Source organism: Bidens hawaiensis, unplaced genomic scaffold (assembly GCF_021521415.1).
Source record: "Bidens hawaiensis isolate Kalapana, Puna unplaced genomic scaffold, B.hawaiensis_p1.1 tig00041236_1, whole genome shotgun sequence".
In the NCBI taxonomy this organism is placed as follows: domain Eukaryota; kingdom Viridiplantae; phylum Streptophyta; class Magnoliopsida; order Asterales; family Asteraceae; genus Bidens; species Bidens hawaiensis.
The window spans coordinates 712-19,522 of NW_027497305.1; the positions used below are offsets into that span (position 1 = coordinate 712).

The 18,811-nt window shown below is 36.9% G+C and overlaps 1 long non-coding RNA gene and 2 pseudogenes across 2 annotated transcripts; 2 read left to right on the forward strand and 1 right to left on the reverse strand.

Annotated features, from left to right (window-relative positions):
- Positions 1-223: 223 nt before the first annotated feature.
- Positions 224-5,958, reverse strand: LOC143592795 (E3 ubiquitin-protein ligase RSL1-like; annotated as a pseudogene).
- A 4,982-nt stretch (positions 5,959-10,940) lies between these two features.
- On the forward strand, positions 10,941-11,324 carry LOC143592794 (secreted RxLR effector protein 161 pseudogene; annotated as a pseudogene).
- Positions 11,325-17,589: 6,265 nt separating this feature from the next.
- On the forward strand, positions 17,590-18,800 carry LOC143592796 (uncharacterized). Of its 2 annotated transcripts, none has more exons than XR_013145988.1 (3): positions 17,590-17,674; positions 17,863-17,955; positions 18,676-18,800. It is a non-coding gene; the product is annotated as an uncharacterized LOC143592796 (long non-coding RNA). The 2 variants fall into 2 exon arrangements; XR_013145989.1 differs by having other exon boundaries at positions 17,863-17,949; positions 18,676-18,794.
- The last annotated feature ends 11 nt before the right edge of the window (positions 18,801-18,811 follow it).

The following is an 18,811-nucleotide window of genomic DNA, read 5'->3' on the forward strand; positions in this document are numbered from 1 at the left end:
GCATCTAAAAGTTTACATCTATGATATTTGGGATATCTTCTCGTGTCATGTCATGAAAAAGAAAAATAATACTCATCAGCAGCAGTATATTCATATCTAGACGCGTAACCCTCTCCGATTACTAAACACTTAAAACAATGTGCAAGTATGCTAGCACATATTGCTAATCAACCATCTATCAACACTACCAACCCTGCAACCAATGACTCATCAGCATCATTTTAGTTATATATTTAACCTTGAAAATAAAAGTGGGGAATTTGTACAGCATTGGACAATATTGCCATTCAAAGTGTTAAGTGACACGACATGCAGGTTATATTAAAACTTTACATCTACAGGATTCATTATATCTTCTTATGTCCTGTCTTCAGAAATAATAGTCGTCATCGTCGTCGTCATCATCCCCATAATCATCATCAACATCGTCATCATCGCCATAATCATCATAAACATCCTCGTTATCCTCAAAATCATCGCCAACATTCTCATCCTCAAAATCCGTACTATCGTCTTCTTGTTCTTCTTCCTCAAGATCATCATCATCGTCATCCTCAAGAACATCATCTTCAAGAACATCATCCTCATGATCATCATTATCCTCAAGAACATCATCCTCAGAATCATCATCCTCAAGAACAACCTCATCCTCATGATCATCATTATCCTCAAGAACATCATGCCCAAAATCATCATCCTCTAGGACAACATCATGCTCAATATCCATGATGTGTTCATCGTCCCAAAGAGGACAAGTGCATGTTGCCTTCTTGTTCTTCCATTCCGCTCCACATGTGTAGCAAAACTCGTATCCACATCTGCGAAATAAACAAACCTAAACCTGTAAGAATACTACGCTGCTGCTATCCATAGTTCTGCAATGCCAAATTCAAAATCTGCCTAGAAATCCAAAACGTATTTGACACATTAGAGGTGTCGGTTTCAACTCGTTGGTCTTTAAATTATTTATCAAAGAGTATTCAGTTCTACATTATTATTACTGATATTAACTGAAAGAAGGAAAATATATTGTTAATTTAAAAAGTAACAATTTTAACTTTGGAATACTTTAAATTTGTTTTCAAAAAGCATAAGATACACAAATTTACATTTACTTTACATGTAAAAATAAGAGTAAATTACATAGTCTGGTGGTATGGTAAGACAATATATTACACTTGCGGGCCAACTTTTCGGAAATAACATCTATGGTTCTCATTGTGCACTCAGCAGCAACACATTAACTCACTAACTGATGTTAAGAAATACGTTATGGAATTAGAAAACCATATATACTAGAAGAAAAAATCTACTTTAGGAATATTCTGTTTCGGGACGGATCAGGGCTATGCTCCAAGTGATAGGCACAAGGCATACTAATAATTTCCAAAAAGTATCAATGGAACAGTTTTTGGAAAGTATCAATGGAATAATAATTTTAATCATATGTTTTTAAAGAGTAACTGGTAAAATAATTTACCTGCATGTCATGTGGTAGCAACCAGCTGCTAATTCTATCATGTGTTTGCATTTTACGCATTGCCGCCACAAATTCCTTGCTGCCAGACTTTTAAGCTTTGATTCTTCCACTATTAGTGTCGGGTTTCTTCTTTTATACTCTGCACAGTTCATACCATTATGCCATGGAACCCTGCAATTAATGCAGAAATTACCATGACATTTATAACATGTTATAGCTCCAACTTCATCAATCAATCTAGGAAGCTTAAGAGCTTCAGTTTTTGACATCAATGCAGAGCATTTAGGATAAGGGCAGTTAACTTTTTCTGTCACGGGAATTGATTCTTCTTTCACCCGTTGTCTCATCATTTCAGTAAACTTTGGGTTCAAGAACTTCTCACAGCTTTCAAATCTCAATTCATTTCCGCAACCTTCATGAGGGCATTTTGGTAAAACACCATTAAGCAATTTCACCTCTGCATGTTGCTTAATGCAAGAGTAGCAGAACCGGTGTGTACAACCTTCACTTGAAAAGAATTGGTCTACTGATTTATCATCTAAGCATATTACACAATTTTCAAGTTGTTCTTGACTTGATACCACCTTGCAAGCTTAAATGCAAATTTGACATCCTTACGAGCAATAAGAGAAGGTTCACAGTAGGTGAAACATTGCCTGAAGAGATTCACTTTGTCCAAAAAGGTTATAACCTTTTGTTGTTTTGGCCGCCATTGCCCACTCACCTGAAATTGCCAGCAAGTGTGTTATTATTGGAAACTTAACAAATAGTTAATACAGAGAACGAACATAACATTAGGCGGGAAGTTTGTTTATGTTCGTTCATTTTATAAATAGATGAACATGAACAATGAATTTCGTTCGATTAAATAAAAGAACAAACACGAACATAACCATGTTCGTTCAATTGTGTTTGTGAACGTTTGATAATGTGTTCGTTCACGTTCGCTAATGTTTGTTCATTTATGGTTTTTAATACAAATTAATGACTTTTATAATCTTATCATTTAGATATCAGCAAAATTATTATTATTATCTAAAATACATAAATGGAAAGTTTGGTGCCGCTAAGCAGCCATTGGGCCACTTGGCGGCACTTACTTGCCCATGTCATTTTTTTTTCTGTTTGCTACCGTAACGACATAATGCCAGCTAACCGAATGGCAATTTTGTTTCTTCTTTTATTTGTTTTAATTTCGATACCATAACGAATGTGACGAAAACCAGACGAATTCGCATAAACTCAACGTCTCAATGCCCGGGACTGACAATTTTCAGTTTTACCAATGTCCGAGTTTACTGACCGACATCACCCCATTGGTCCACTCAATTTTTATATTTTTCCGTTTTTAGCTCTGGTACCGTAACAAATGTAGCCGAAACCGACCTAGTACGTGTCCAGTTACCGCCTCATTGTGCGGGAACGACACTTATCAGTTGTCACCGCCCGGGTTTACCAACCAAACAAACGTCGTTTTTAATAATTTATTTTTATATGTTAATTTGACAAATATATATATTTTGGACGCTAAGGTTTTACCAATAATGTCTATACTCTATAACGTAAACGATACTAATTGATTCGCGTCAACTCACCGACGCAACGCTCGGTCTTTACCAGCGTTCGAGTTTTTACCAACACCCATGTTTCAACGTTAAGGTTTTACTTTTACCAATTGCCCCAGCGCAACGCGCCGGTAGAAAATCTAGTTTAACTATATATATATATATATATATATATATATATATATATATATATATATATATATATATATATATATATATATATATATATATGAATATTAATGTTAAGAAAAACACCAACACAAACTTGATATCCGGACCGAACCGTGGACACTAACCATTATCGGTTAGCCAAATCAAATAAAACATTGTTTGTGTTCATTTAGTTCTTATTGGCTCATTTTATATTTCACAGAAACATCCAAACGATTTACATTGAAGTGGCAGGTAAGCGGGCAACAAGCTGCGCCGCAACCCCCTTTTGGATAGCAAACCCAATCCGACTTAAAACAAAGTTTTGATTCTTATGGGCTGATACGTTACTATACACAACTTTCTGAACCCTATTCAAAAGGTCCACAGCATCCGGAGCTAAGAAACCAAAAGTGTCAAAGGCGAAGGGGATAAACACGTGTTGATTCTCCAAACAAGCTCTCTCGTGTTTAGCAACCTTGCCCGATGCCGCCTTCAATGCTGCCTGGCCTGCTACAAATCCAGTGTCCCTAATCCCAACAAGAGGGGACACTCCTGTGAGGCCGACACAAGCGTGTTTTCCCCTTACCCACCCAAAAACAAGTATATTGGCCGGTCGTAATGTAGATCTTCCTTCTTGAGGATCCGTAAGAAAGTTTACGGGGGCTTCCTTTTTAGCCGAAATTCCGGCTCGTTTAAGAACATCGCATAGAACATCCCTCACCAAATCATGCTTGTACTTAAACCCAGACAACTCTTTGCAGTGAACTGCATGCTCGCCAAAAGAATCCAAATAAACCTTACGGCAAACCGGGCACGGCTCATCAACCGGAAACAAAGGGATCATTAACCGATACTTCAGGATGGCCCGGTACTCCAAAGCCGACATATGTTGGCCCAATCCTTCAATAGGGAGAACACTTACGAAATCTTGAGCCCGAGGAGCCCGAAGACACTCAAACACCGCTTTTTGACGAGGGGATAAATCAAACTTTATTTCCAAACTCTTGATGATTCCACTATAAAGGGCACTCGCCAAAGCATGTTGGGCTTTAGGGGGGGCGGTGTCTTTATTAGAGAAATCGCTATTGTCAAAATCGGGAAGTGAAATGTGCAACCGATCTATCGCACTCCCATAATCGGAGTCAAACCCATCAATACCACAACCTCGAAGAATGCGGTCTTGTAATTCCCAAGATTGCGCCCTCGAGGCCACAAACGCATAAGTAGAAACGTCTGAAGCTGAACATAAACCCAAACCTCCAAAACGAGTCGGAAGTGATGCCAACCTCCATTGAAAATCTCCAAAGAAGGGACCACCACAAACCACGATGTCCTTAATCGCCCCCGAAGGCCATTGTCAAACACAGAAACTGCTTCCCCTACATACATAGGTTGGCATGTTCTGAGACCAAACAACAACTTTCCAACTCCCATACATGAGCGGAGCAAAAGGAGCTCGCATTGAGGGTCCCGCAAATGCGGGAGATAGCTCATCAACTCCACAGCTCACGAAGCCCTTTTCATAGCAAGTTCACTGATGAACCCGGCATCCCGGCTAACGGCTCCCCGAGGAGTTTCACACCTAGCACCGGTCTTCCAATCTCACAGGGAAACACCCCCTCCTGCACCTTAACCCCATTGCACGACGGCCAAAATACTTCGGTTTTCTTAATATTAAGTTCAAGGCCCAGGCGGGGACCCTCCGACCTGATAATATCTAAAGCTTTGGCAACCTCTTTAGAGTCCCCAATAATTGTACCATCATCTAGGTACCAAGCATGAAAGAGAAGCTTATAGGAACTCTGGACTAGATGAATAAGTGGGTGCAGAACTAAGGCGAAAAGAAGAGGTCTCAAAGGGTCCCCCTGCTGAACCCCAGTGGTGGACCAAATGTGGTCATCCCCCACATATAGCCTGGCCGGTTGCCCATATAAAAAGTTCACCCATAAGGAAATAGATGGACATCGGGCCCGAACCTCATTCAGAAGGGCAGTCCTATCCACCAAGTTGAAGACATTACAAAAATCAATAGTAAGCATAGCCAATGACCCATCAGAATGGAACTTACTTAAAAACCTGTTCGCGCTATGAAGAACGGCCTCTGCACCACTAGGGACTCCCACCCCAAACTGAAAGTCGCACAGGTATTTAGTAATGTCTTTCCCAACACCCCTCATAGCCACCTTAGAGATCAATCTTCTCCAAATGACACCTACGGCAATGGGTTTAATCCCATTGTTAGGTTTGAGCAACGGTGTGAGAGGAGCCGACGCAATGAACTCTGCCAAAACCCTTGTGTTCATGAACCGTTAATTAACAAAAACGGACAACAACTTTTGTTCAGTTAGGTGTTTGCTTGTCTGATAAAAGCTTAACGTGCGAACATAAACAAAACCTTGTCTGGTTCGGTAACTTCGGTTAATTATCTGAAATACATGAAAAAGGAATCCACTCACATGTTGATACAGGGGATAATAATCACAATAGAACACAATCCTCTTAAGGTCCAACGCAATCGCGGCGTGCAAAGCCTCAATCAAGGCGTGCCATTCGACATCCCACCTGCTGATCCGATCATCTTCACTCAAGTCCAGTGGCTTCTTCATCTCGAAAACGGCCTCATCATCATTATTCGAATTGCATACGGCCACACCAATTCCAGCCATTGTAACTGTTTTGATTGAACAAGTAGGACTGTGGACTCTCTCATCACTTAACAAGCCCTTGAAATAAACACTAAATGTTTCTGCATTGTTAGAAGAAGAAGAAGAAGAGCAGTCAGATTGAATGATGATGAGGTCTTTAATTTCCTTCTCAAGGGTTTCCATTTCCATATAGTCAGTCGTTGATTGAGAGTGAGTGAGTGATGGTTAATTATTTTCTAACTAACAAAAAGTGCAACTGAAGATATTTTGAGTCACTCATTCGTCTTCACTCTTCACTGTTTACCTATGACCTATCGCGCTTAACGTCAAATAAACCGGTTAAGCACACAAAAAAAATTATTAATTTAATTTATTATGTGTAAAGGACATCAGGGCAATGTGATTTTATATCAACGCGGTTTGTTTAAGTTTGTTATTTTATTCTAAAGGTTTAAAATTTGATATTTTCATTCATAAGGTTTCATTTTCATTTAATGTTCGTTAACATATTTTGGACTGAAATAATATATTTTAACAAACCACAAGAACGGAAGTCACAGTGAAAACGAAATCTTATGGACAAAAATTGCAACGTAAATGATACCATAGGGACAAATATAGCAAATATTAAACTGTTTTACTAAATTAGTAAGTTTGAACAAACTAAAGAACGGAAACTACAGTTCTCTCACGATTTGAATTTTGACATGGGAGTCCAATATTGGAACCGTTGACTGAAATGAAACGAACCGAACCAAAACCGAATTAACTGAAAATCGGTTATTGGTTATTTTTTATACCACTGGTTGTATACATACATTTCATGTATTAGTGTTTTAAACCACCATTTCATTTATTTATACATTTATTTTAGGGTTTTTTCATCCATTTCATGTATATTTTTAAGAAAAGACTCTAACCCAAGTTTGATTTTGGCTATTAACCTAATCTAACCAAAAACTGAATAAACCGATCTAATTAACCATAAACTAATTGTTTGATTTGGTTGAGGCTAATAACCGAACTAAATCAAACCGTACACACCTTTATGTTTTTCTTATATACGTTTCGCATCCACTAACAACTTTTTGCGTTAAGCATGTTGTTAGACATAAATCATCATTTTACGCTATATTGATAGCGTGTAAGTTGTTTTCGTCTTAATTGTTTGGCAACTAGTTTAAACAAAATTATGTGTCTTTAGTAGCACAATTGTGGCTCGACTATATTGCAAGTATTACATAAAGAAGGAGGTGCATATAGTGACAAAGCTTGGACGAGAAAGTTGGGGGGGAGGGGGTCAAAATGTATTAGAAAAAATCATAAACGTGGGGGCCGAGAAGGCTCAAATTTTCAGTCGAAAAAGGATAAATTTAAATACGTATAATAATTTGTGGACGAAAAACGATTAAATTTATACTACTGCGCAAAACAATAGAGACGCCTGGTCTTAAAGAAGCTTCGCCAATGGGTGCATGTAGAAGATCAAGTAAGCATGTTAAATGGTATTTGTAACAACTTATTGTGACAAGCTATAATCTTTCTACTAAAGTAATTGTTTTATAGTATTTCTCCCTAACAAAACCCCCTCTCGTAAAAAACAAGCGTTACAAACAAGCACGGTAGGGGATCAATGTTGCATTGTATTGTTAGTTTAGTAAGGTGAGAAAAAATATAAACAAAGATTTGTGCATACGCTCTACCCTCTTCGTATGATGCAACGGTTAAGGATTACAAAGATTTGAACACTTCTTAGATCACTTAACGAATAAGCTGATAAGTTCTTAGTCAACTAAGATAAAACAAAATTGACCACCACTTTACAACTTCTATGCTATCTCAACATAATGACCATGTGTACAGGGGGTTGTGTGTGGCCCAAAACACCCCCAAAGCGTCAGGTTACACGGCCCCTCGGGTGCTTTGGGTTTTATTTGGGTGGGTGGCGCCTTCTACAAACGCCGGAAGAGAAAAGGGATATTGGTCAATGATTGATGTGTGGTTTTATTTGTTTTATTTTTAATAAAAAAAAGCGAAAGTAATAATAATGAGATAATGATTGGAAATTGTTTCATCTACCACACCATTTTGTCGTGAAATGCCCATATATTGACGTGACGTCACATAACACAAAACACACCATCAACAAGTCCCAAGGCTACGTGTAGTGGAGAGGCTACAAAATGAGACGATTTGCGCCATGTGTCGCCTAGTCAACAAATGGTAGATTTTGTTTTTGGGGTGTAATGATATTGTAGCCCTATATATATATATATCACACTCACAAACTTATATAATATTAATATATACAAACACAAGCACTGCGAGAAATACTCCCCCCCCCCCCCCCACAAATCGCCACGGGGAAGGGGGGGGGGGTGTTTGCACCCAATGTCGCCCGAAATCGACCAAAATCTTCACCCATTACGTTTAGCCTAAGAAATTTAAATAAAAGGACAAAATGAGAATCGACTCACAACGCATAATAAAATTAGTGGATGTGATGTAACAATTATGTGGCATAAGTTGTGATTATAATTATGAGCATAACTTATCATAATAATAGTTTTACTTTTCTAAATATAACATAACATGTATGGGTAAAAATGTAAAATAAGTAAATCCCAAACACCTCCTGAAACGATCCTAACCCCAAACTAAACCCAAAGCTTGTGAGGATATGGGGAGCAGGACGCAGTCTCTTATTCAATCTCATACAACAACCCTAACCATAACTAACTTCTTATTATCATCGTTTATCAATTACAAAACTCAAATTAATCTCCGTTCCAAATGGTTCTCATCATCATCTGCTTCTTCCAGAAGATCATTATACTGCACCTGCAGCAGCAATTCAGATGTAACAAAGGACCCATTTGTCCTTACAACGCCTCTCTATTACGTGAATGCCCCTCCACACATGGGCAGTGCATACTCCACCATTGCCGCCGACTCTATTGCTCGCTTTCAGCTTCTCTTATTTTCTTTTTAACTATTTGAAACCCTAGGTTGCATTGCTGTCTGGTTGGTTGATTATACATACCATTTTAGCCTTAGGGCTTTACAATTTGACTTTTTAAAGGATTTATTTATTCTTTCTTTAGTATGTAACTAGAAGCAACATGGTTCATGAGTTAAGATATGTTAATTACTTTCTTTCACATTACTTTAGGGATGGCAATGGAACCCGAACCCGATGGGGAAACCCGAAACCCGGCATAAATGGGACGTGTAATACCTGACCCGTTAGGGTTTGGGGCTAGTTTAATATACCCCCGATAACATAAACCCATTTACCCGATTATGTACCCGATGTACCCGACATAGCTTATTATATTATATATATAGTTATATACTATATTCCAAATATATTATTTGTCGAAACGTGTTTATGTTAGTTATTTGAGATATTTTATCTTTATGGTAACCATCTTTGTAATCGATTAGTTATATTTTGTCAAACCTGGAGGGTTTTGAGCCGGGTATACCCGACGGGTATTTTATCAAAACCCGATAGGAAACCAGACGGGTAATTACCAGATTAAAACCCGGCGGGTTTGGGACGGGTATGGGATGAACTTTAATAACCGGGTATGGGTTTGGGAATACCTAAACCCGACCCATTGCCATCCCTACATTACTTGCTAAATTTAATTTGTGACTCTTCACTTCATAGTCAAACCAAATATTAACTTGAGGCACGCGCATTGCTTTCATTCATCCGATTGATGTATTTCATTGACTGTTATAAATAAGTTATGACCACAAGTTGTTAAGTTCGCTTAATGATAAGTTCGCTGGGGTTAGCAATTTAGAAAATAAATTAAAAACCTAATGAAAAATGTGTTAAGACACTTAATGGAAATAAAATTTTTCCAAGCTGACCTGGCAGCTCGACCCCAGCCAGGGGCTCTGCCCCTTGAACCCTGCTAGGGGCTGCCGCCCCTAGACCCCGCTACCAGGGGCGCTGCCCCCGGACCCCGTTCGTTGTGGGTCATATAAAGATAGAAATACAACATGAGTAGTAGTAGTTAATTGATACGTGTAAATATTATACAGTTAGCCGTGCACAGCTCAAGAAGGGAATAACTATTAACGGAGAGCGTAACAGGATTCAGGTGAGTTTCTAGCCTCACTTCTGTGTTATGTTTTCGGGGCTGTGTGCATACTCTATATGTTTGTTAATACACTTATCCTAAGTGATAAGTGTATGCCTTATATGAATGATGTGAAATGTATGAATGATTGCTTGTTAGTACGTGAACGATCTTCAGATATTGCACGTACTGTCAGGTTGTAACGCTATGTATAAGGTAAGTATGATATGTATGCTTATATGTATGAATGTGATAAAGTTAATAAAAGAAGGAAATGATGGTTGTATGGTTACGAAAAGGGTACCGAGCCCTAATAATACTGGAGGTATGATGTATGGTTGTATGGTAACGAAGAGGGAATCGAACTCTACTAATATTCGAGAACTAGGGAACCGAACCCTACTAATATTCGAGGAAAGAGGGTACCAAGCCCTAATAATACTCGAGGAAAGAGGGTACCGAGCCCTAATAATTCTCGAGGAAGGAGGGTACCGAGCCCTAATAATACTCGAGGAATGTAGGGCGTAATGCTCTTTATAACGTAAGATGTGAAAGTAAGAAAGTATGAAAGTAAGAAAGTATGAAAGTATGAATGAAAGAATATAAGTTATCGTGTATTGTATAATGTATGATTAACTAGAACTCACTCAGCGTAGCTGACTTTTAGTATGCACGTAGGTGAGTAGGATGAGACAGCTGGCTTGAGTGGGGACACATGGCAGAAGAATAAGAGTCTGGCATCTGAAGACATATGATGTTTTAATTTTAATGCTTTAATGTTGAAAGACAAAGGATGTTTTGAGACAAGTTATGAATTATGTAATGTTTTATGAAAGTTTTATATTCCGCATAAAGTTTTAATTAACCATGATATTTAGAATTGTGTTTATGAGTAAATCCAACACGAAAGTAGGGCTACCGGTAACGGGGCCTTACATTGAGGTACTTAACTCAGACAAGACCTGACATATGTTATGCAGTTGGTTATGTGAGTAGATTCATGCAAAGTCCTAAAGAATCTCATATGAAAGCTGTTAAGTTTTTGCTCAGGTATGTTAAAGGTACTCTTCATTATAGTATAAAGTATGGTAGGTTTGCTGGTGGTGGCTTGGTGGGTTTTAGTGACAGTATTCATCTAACGGATAGTGATGATGGGAAGAGTACTAGTGGCAATGTGTTTTACTATAATGATTGTCTTGTGTCATGGCATTCACAAAAGCAACAAACAGTAGCTTTGTCTTCATGTGAAGCTGAGTTCATGGCTGCAACTTCTGCAACATGCGAGGCACTTTGGTTACAAGGCTTAATACAAGAAATTACTGGAAATAAACAAGAAGCTGTGGTAATTTGGGTTGATAACAAATCAGCTATAGCTTTGATGTAAACCCTGTTTTTCATGGTAGGAGGAGCAAACATATCAATACTAGATATCACTTTATAAGAGAGTGTATTGAAAAAGGTCAAATCCGTGTTGACTTCATAAGTGGTAATCTACAAAGAGCTGATATTTTAACCAAGGCATTACCAAGGTTGAAATTTGCAGAATTAAGGTGTATGCTTGGTGTTGAAGTAGCAGATTGGTTAGAGTAAGGTTTTGGAATTAGAGGGGAGTATGTTAGTATACTTCTTAACAGTTGAGGGGTCTGTTTGTATATTTCCAAATGTTTAGGGTAGTTTCTGTAAATTGTTTTGAGTCTTTTAGTATTAATACTGTTGTAACAGAAGTCAAAGTATTAGTTAATAAAAATTTCGTTTTCCCTCTTTTCATCTACTTGAAACCCTAGAAACCCTAGCTTTTAGTTTTCTCTTAATTCTCCATTGTTGCTGATACCTTGCTTCAGTTCATAGAGCCCATGTGTAGCTTGTCCCCGAAGGAGAGGAGTTGAGTGTGGCAATCCTTGATAACAAAGTTAAGAGAGAAAAATTGGATTGTTACATTATTATCAAGGCATAAACGGGAGATTGATAGGATATTTCGAGATATAGATGGAACACACAGAACATTATGTAAAATGAAAGATGTATTTTCAAAATAAAGTGTTAAAGAGCCAACATGAGTGATACCAAGAGACGAACCATCACCGATGAAGAGTTCTTGTGTACCACCGTATGGAGCATGGAAAGACAAAGCATTGAGGTCATTAGTGATGTGGTGTGAGGCACCACTATCAAAGAGCCAAGGGCGATTTCCGCTGTTTGTAACATCTGCAGCGGACATCGTATGTGTTTGGGGTGGGTTATTTTGAGGGTTTTTTGGTAGTGGTGGCAAGTAAATATTTGGATACATGTTTTTGAAAGCATAACATGAAGACAAAGGATGGCCTGTATTAAAACAAAATTGGCATTTGCTTTGAAAGTGGGGGCTGTTGGTAGATGTTTGTGAGGTGAACGTGTGGTGTGGGTTTTGAGAAGGGATGGTTGTGATATGTAAAGAACTTCCAGAATACATGGTGACCGGAAAAAAAATAACAATGATGAGCAGTAGAGAGGAGGGGATCGGAATTTTGGCTGTGATACCATATAAAAGTATTGACCAAAAGTTATTCTTTCATTCATTGTAATTAGAATATATATATACAGCTAATACAAAATACTAGCCTAGAATCAAGGGATTGATAACAATATAATATGTAATATAATAACTATACAATATTATCCAATATTAACAAATCAATTCAAATGTTTCAACGTCATCCGTTTGGAGGTAAAACACTGATACATTAGATGTGTCAATTTCAACTCGATAGCCCTTTAACTTATTTGTAAATAATAATAAGCTCTAAAACCTAATGAACAATCTTAAGATACACAAATTTATATTTACCTTACATGTAAAAGAAGAGTAAACTACACAGTCCGATGGTAGGACCATATCGCACTTTCGAGCCAACCTTTTCAAAAGTAACACGTACATTAACTCATTAACGAACGTTACAAAATCTGTTATGCAATTACATTTTGTAAAACCGCATATATTATAAGTAAAAAACCACTTTAATTAGGATTAGATTTAAAAGACTGACCTGCATGTCATGTGGTAGCAACCGGCTGCTAATTCTATCATATGCTTGCATTTTATGCACTGCCTCCACAAATTCCTTGCTGCCAGACTTTTAAGCTTTGATTCTTCCACAAGTTGTGTTGGGTTTCTTCGCTTATACTCTTCACAATTCATATATTTATGCCACGGAACCCTGCAATGAATGCAAAAACTACCATAACATTTATAACATGTTACACTTCCAACTTCATTAACCAAAGCTTAATTTTTTGAATCAACATGGAGCATTTAGGATATGGGCAGTAAACTTTTTCTGTCACCGGAATCGACTCTTCCTTCACCCGTTGTCTCATCATTTCAGAAAACTTCGGGTTCAAGAACTTCTCGCATCTTTCAATTCTCAACGCATTTGCGCAACCTTTGTGACGGCATTTTGGTAACACACCAGTACTAAGCAGTTTCACCTCAACATGTTGCTTCATGCAAGAATAACAATATCGGTGTGTACAACCTTCAACTGAAAAGAATTGGTCTATAGACTTATCTAAACATATCACACAACTTTCAAGTGTTTCTTGACATGAAGGGTTCGTGTGCTTCATGGATTAGCATATAACCTTAAAAAAATGTTATTAAATAATTTTTTTATTAATACTTGATAATCTAAAGTGTTAAATTTATATATTATTTTTATTTTTAAAAGAAGTTATTTTAAAAGATGTCGATTTACTCTAAAATGTGGTATAGTGATAGGAAACCGGAGTTCTTCAACAAAGACTCGGGTTCGATTCTCATATACAACACTTTGGGAAACGCATGGCTGATGGGTGGCTCAATGAAGGAAGACCGGGATCTTTGTGATCTCCGGTTTGATCTTGAGGGCGTCCGGATTTTACCACTAGTTGGCCTTCATGCGAGTGAGTTTTCTCCAGAACTGGAGATACCTTGGAGGAGCTCAAGGGCTCTGTACTGCTAGGTTGGGCCGGTTGATGGTGGTCTGTTGCCATTGTGTCACCTCGTACGGAGTACCTAGACAATTATTTGTTTGTTGGTCTTTTTTAAAATTTAAAAAAAAAAATTGATAGAAAAGCATCTGAATAATTTAATATGTTACATAAATGGGTTTGAAGGTGAACCCATTGAAAAATATCCAGAAACCATTTGAAAATTCGGGCCCTTATAACGAGTAGGGTTGTAAACTAACACGACCTTGTTCATGTTCGTTTGCTAAAGAAATAATGTGTTCCGGACGGTTCGCGAATACTTACTGAACAAGATTTATGCTCGTGTTCGTTCATTAAGGAAATGAATGTTTTCATGAACGATTTACGAACATAAACAAACACGAAATAAAATCGGGCGGAGCCTAGAGATTGAGATCTATGTATTCATCAATTTGAATGATGAGAAAGGACATGTGAGCAATGCAAAAACGATGTGAGAGTATGATATTTTATATATGTTAGAGGTAATAAATTAAAGAACATAAAATGTTTAGATAAAATAAATAAATGTACACAAAACTTTCATGAACAACATATACAAATGAATATGAACGAACGCATGTGAACACATTACCGAATGTTCACGAACATAATTAAACGAGCTGGGGGCTTTGTTCGTGTTCGTTTGTTTAATTAATCTAATGAAATTTCTTGTTCGTGTTCGTTCATTTATTAAACAAACAAACATATACGAACTTCCCGCCGAACAGTTCACGAACTGTTCGCTTAACGTTTGATTCGTTTACAACCCTAATAATAAGGATTATTATGAAGGAGGTATGATATATGAGAAAAGGTGGTAATACAATGGTCGAGCGATATATTTTTTTCAAACGGTTCGATCAGTGATAGGAGGGGGATGAATGGGATGATGAGGCAGATGAAAAGTGGGTTGGGTACAAAAGTTTAATAAAAGAATAAAAACAATGCCACCTATGCATGCCAAGTCATCAAAAAATGTCACGACAGCAAGAAAACTAACGGAGTTAGGGTCCGTTAAGTTCGGGAGTACCGGAAACAAATATAGTAAGTTCGGAGTGAGGGGTAACAAATCGTAAGTTGGAGTGATATCAACCAACGAGTTAAATGTATTAAAAATCAATATCCCTTTGATTATCATATTCTTAGTAGTTTTTAATTAGTATTATGTAATGCTGAATCAGTTTCCACTCAAGTAAAATGGAACCACACAATGACACACCATGGTCTAAACAACTGTGGTAATTATCAACTATCCAATTTGTAACCTAGAATCACCTTGATGATATTTGTTTATGGATATTCTTCTTGTAATTATTAAGTTTTAATTAATAAACTATGTTAGAATATAATTGTTGTTAAATAGAAGAAAAAAAACCCCTTTTGAGTTTAGATCTTTAAACGCAAAGGAAAACCACCTACTAATGAAAACAGTGTCGTACACCGGCAACAAAGACCACCTAGAATTCAACATTCGCAAGAAAAACAATCAACAAAGTCACAATCTATCACTTTTTTTAATGGCCAATACCATCAACCACACAATAAGGCTCCATAACACACTTTGAATCATTTTCATATTAATAAATACGAAAGGTAGTTATTAAATTAAAAAAGAAGGTAGCGGGCAACAAACTGCGTCACTACCATGTTTTGAATTGCAACCCCTCATCTTTTAAAATCTACATTCACCGCTCTTGGAGTCATACCATTACTATGTATGACCCGTTGAACTTGGCTAAGTAACTCCACAACTTCAGGTGCGAGGAAACCAAAAGTGTCAAAAGCAAAAAAGAATAAATACATGTTAGCTGTTAAGACACGTCTTCCCATGTTTAGTCACCTTGATTGAAGCAGCTTTTAAATCAGTTTGTTCGACTATGAAACCACTACTCCCTAAGCTCACCAGAGAGGAACGAATTAAAATGCATAGCTTTAAAACAGTAAAACCTTATAACACAAAACTCTCATACCAAGAGTACCGAGTATGAACATATTTAAAATGCATAGCTTTAAAACAGAACGGAATAACAAATGAACATGTTTAAAATGCATAGCTCCTCCGGGTCCACTGTCCGCTGTCAATGACATGTCATTGCCAATATGCAACAACAAAACCATCTTGTCGTGTTCGATATTCCGAATTCTAGGCTGGGGATATCATGTGAAATCTGCTCGTACGTAGAGTCACGTCAGATATGGTTTCTTGTAACTTGTCTTCCTGTTCATAATTGATAATACTATGCTTTACGTACTACTTACTATATAAATTATGGGATATGTTATTTATACACCCTTTATAGGGTGTATATAGGGTTTAAATGTGTGTTAAAGGGGGGTGTGAATAACTAAAAAGGGTATATGAATAACCATTGCCTAAATTATTGTTCACTATGATAGTGACTTTGTTATTACTTTATGTGCCAGAATTGTCACGGGGTATTTTAGGAGGTTTCTCGTAAATGTAATCATTATAATGTTTTTTTTAATTTATTTTATTATTTTATATATTTACTGAATTAATATTTATAAGCTAGAAAAATGATTACGGAACATAACTAATCAAATACATAACCCCCCCCCCCCCACCCCACCCAACATGTGACATTGCATATAAAGTGAATAGAAGCAATTCCTATTAAATCTAAGCTTGATGAGAAAAGAAAATAGGCGCTGTAAATCAATTCAAATAGACAGGGGAGTTTCAAACCAACAACCTAGCAAGCCTATAGCCCTTTCTCTTTCTAATGTCCTAGCTAAGGCAAGTGAAAGCCCAATAGATCCCCGCTCCACCACATAGCTACGACAAGAAATCTCTTAGATGGGCATGCGACGAATCTAGCTGGATCTATCAATGGAGCAATTGATCGATGTCGAAAGGTCAATTAAAACTATTTATAAAAAGGTTTTGAATTCACATGGAATCAACGGAAAATGCACGTTCAGTCTAATGCTTTACTTAATTATACTATGACGGACAAACGATGTCAATCGGTTTAAAAGTTATTTGTAAAACGATAATATGAAAATAACCAATCTCCAAGTTTTAGGTTTTGAAGCAAGTTAGACAATTGATAAACCTATTTAGACAAATCCTTGTTATATGTAAACCAAAAGACTTAATATTGGCTATGCTGATTGTCAGAACTTAATCCAAACAATTGACACACCTTAATAAAATCTATTTGACTATCAATTTTAGATTTTGAGACACAAAATCAATACTATGGTTAATGATAAACGGGTCAATGACGAAAAGAACTCAATCCTAATTGTTGATGACCTCAAATCGATTAAATGATAAAAAATTAAGCAATCAAATACTAAAAACTGTTTAAGCACACGAACAAATATAAAGAGTTGATCAACCGAATGATTAACCAAATCCAAATCCAAAGTAAAGGTTTAGAATACCAAAAATCAGCGTACAACTCAACCCTACGCCTATAGATGGTTATGAAGTCTTTAGCCTTACATTATTCAGATTAGTTGATTCAATTAACTTGAAAATTTATTATTCGATTCGATGAATATTCCTACTAAAATATAATGCACATGCATGTTTATCGCAATGTACAAGTGGGTTCATGCAATTTCCAATCTTTACTTAACAAATACTCAAGCTATTTGATACAACCTATATAATATTCATCAAACTCTTCATGCTCTTTGCCCAACTTTCTCTCTCTCTCATCAATGGCTTCCATTGCAGGATCATTCACTTTCATGCCATGCTGTAAACTCAAACAGGTTAAATTCTTAACTTAAACCCTAATTTATATTTTGTTCAATTTTGTTTCTCTTGTGTTTGATTCTAATCAGCTTGTTGCTCGTACGCCTTCTGTATCGATGTAAATACAACTTTTAGTGAAATATAAATATAAATATTGATTTTGCATATTTTTTTTTTGGTGATCAAATTTGTTTTATGTTGTCAGTCATGTAACTTCAATGCCGTCAAGCTTGTTATCAATCGAAGATCATTCCCGTCCCTTAAATTGTGTTCTGCCCGGGTTTCTTGTAAGGTATATGTTCTTCACTCTTAAACGTCGTTGCTAAATTTGATGAACAAATGGTGATGGTATGCAGTGGCGAAGGAACCCCTGTTTTTTTACGCGGGTAGTGTAAATTTACCAGTTTTCGGCTGAAATTTTTTATACGTAGTGTAAATTTAGCCGCGTTCAACCGAAATGTCATATACGTAATGTAAAATTTAGCCGTTTTCCCGAAATTTTTTATACGTAGTGTAAATTTAGCCGTTTTCGACCGAAATTTTATATACGTAGTGTAAAATTTAGCGTTTTCGCCCAACAATTTCTATACGTAGTATAAATTTAGCAGTTTTCGATAGAAATTTTACATACGTAGTGTAAAATTTAGCCGTCTTCGGTCGAAATTTTTTATATGTAGTGTAAAATTTAGCTGTTTTCGCCCAAAATTTTCTATACGTAATGTAAATTTAGCCGTTTTCGGCCAAAAATTTAAGTCCGCCCTCTTTGTTTGTGAAATTCTTTGTACATTTTGAGTCTGACCCCGGTGTCTTAATCCAAGCTTCGCCACTGATGCTATGTAAATGTATGTATATATATATGCATGATGTTTAAAGGTCTAAACGAGCCGAACGCGTTACAAGCTTCAACTTTTATTCTATATTTTTATCTTTTTATGTAGTTATGTATGTAACATAATATGTATTGTTTAGGTTAATTGTTGCAACATGTAAAACATATTACATTTTCATCTTCTTACAGGCGACGAGCGATACACTTAACAGAGTTTGTAAAATTGTTGGGCAACAGCTGGGGATACCCGACGGTTATCCTGTAACCGGAGAGACCAAATTTGCTGTGCTCGGAGCTGATTCTCTCTTTACGGTATTGTGGTTTT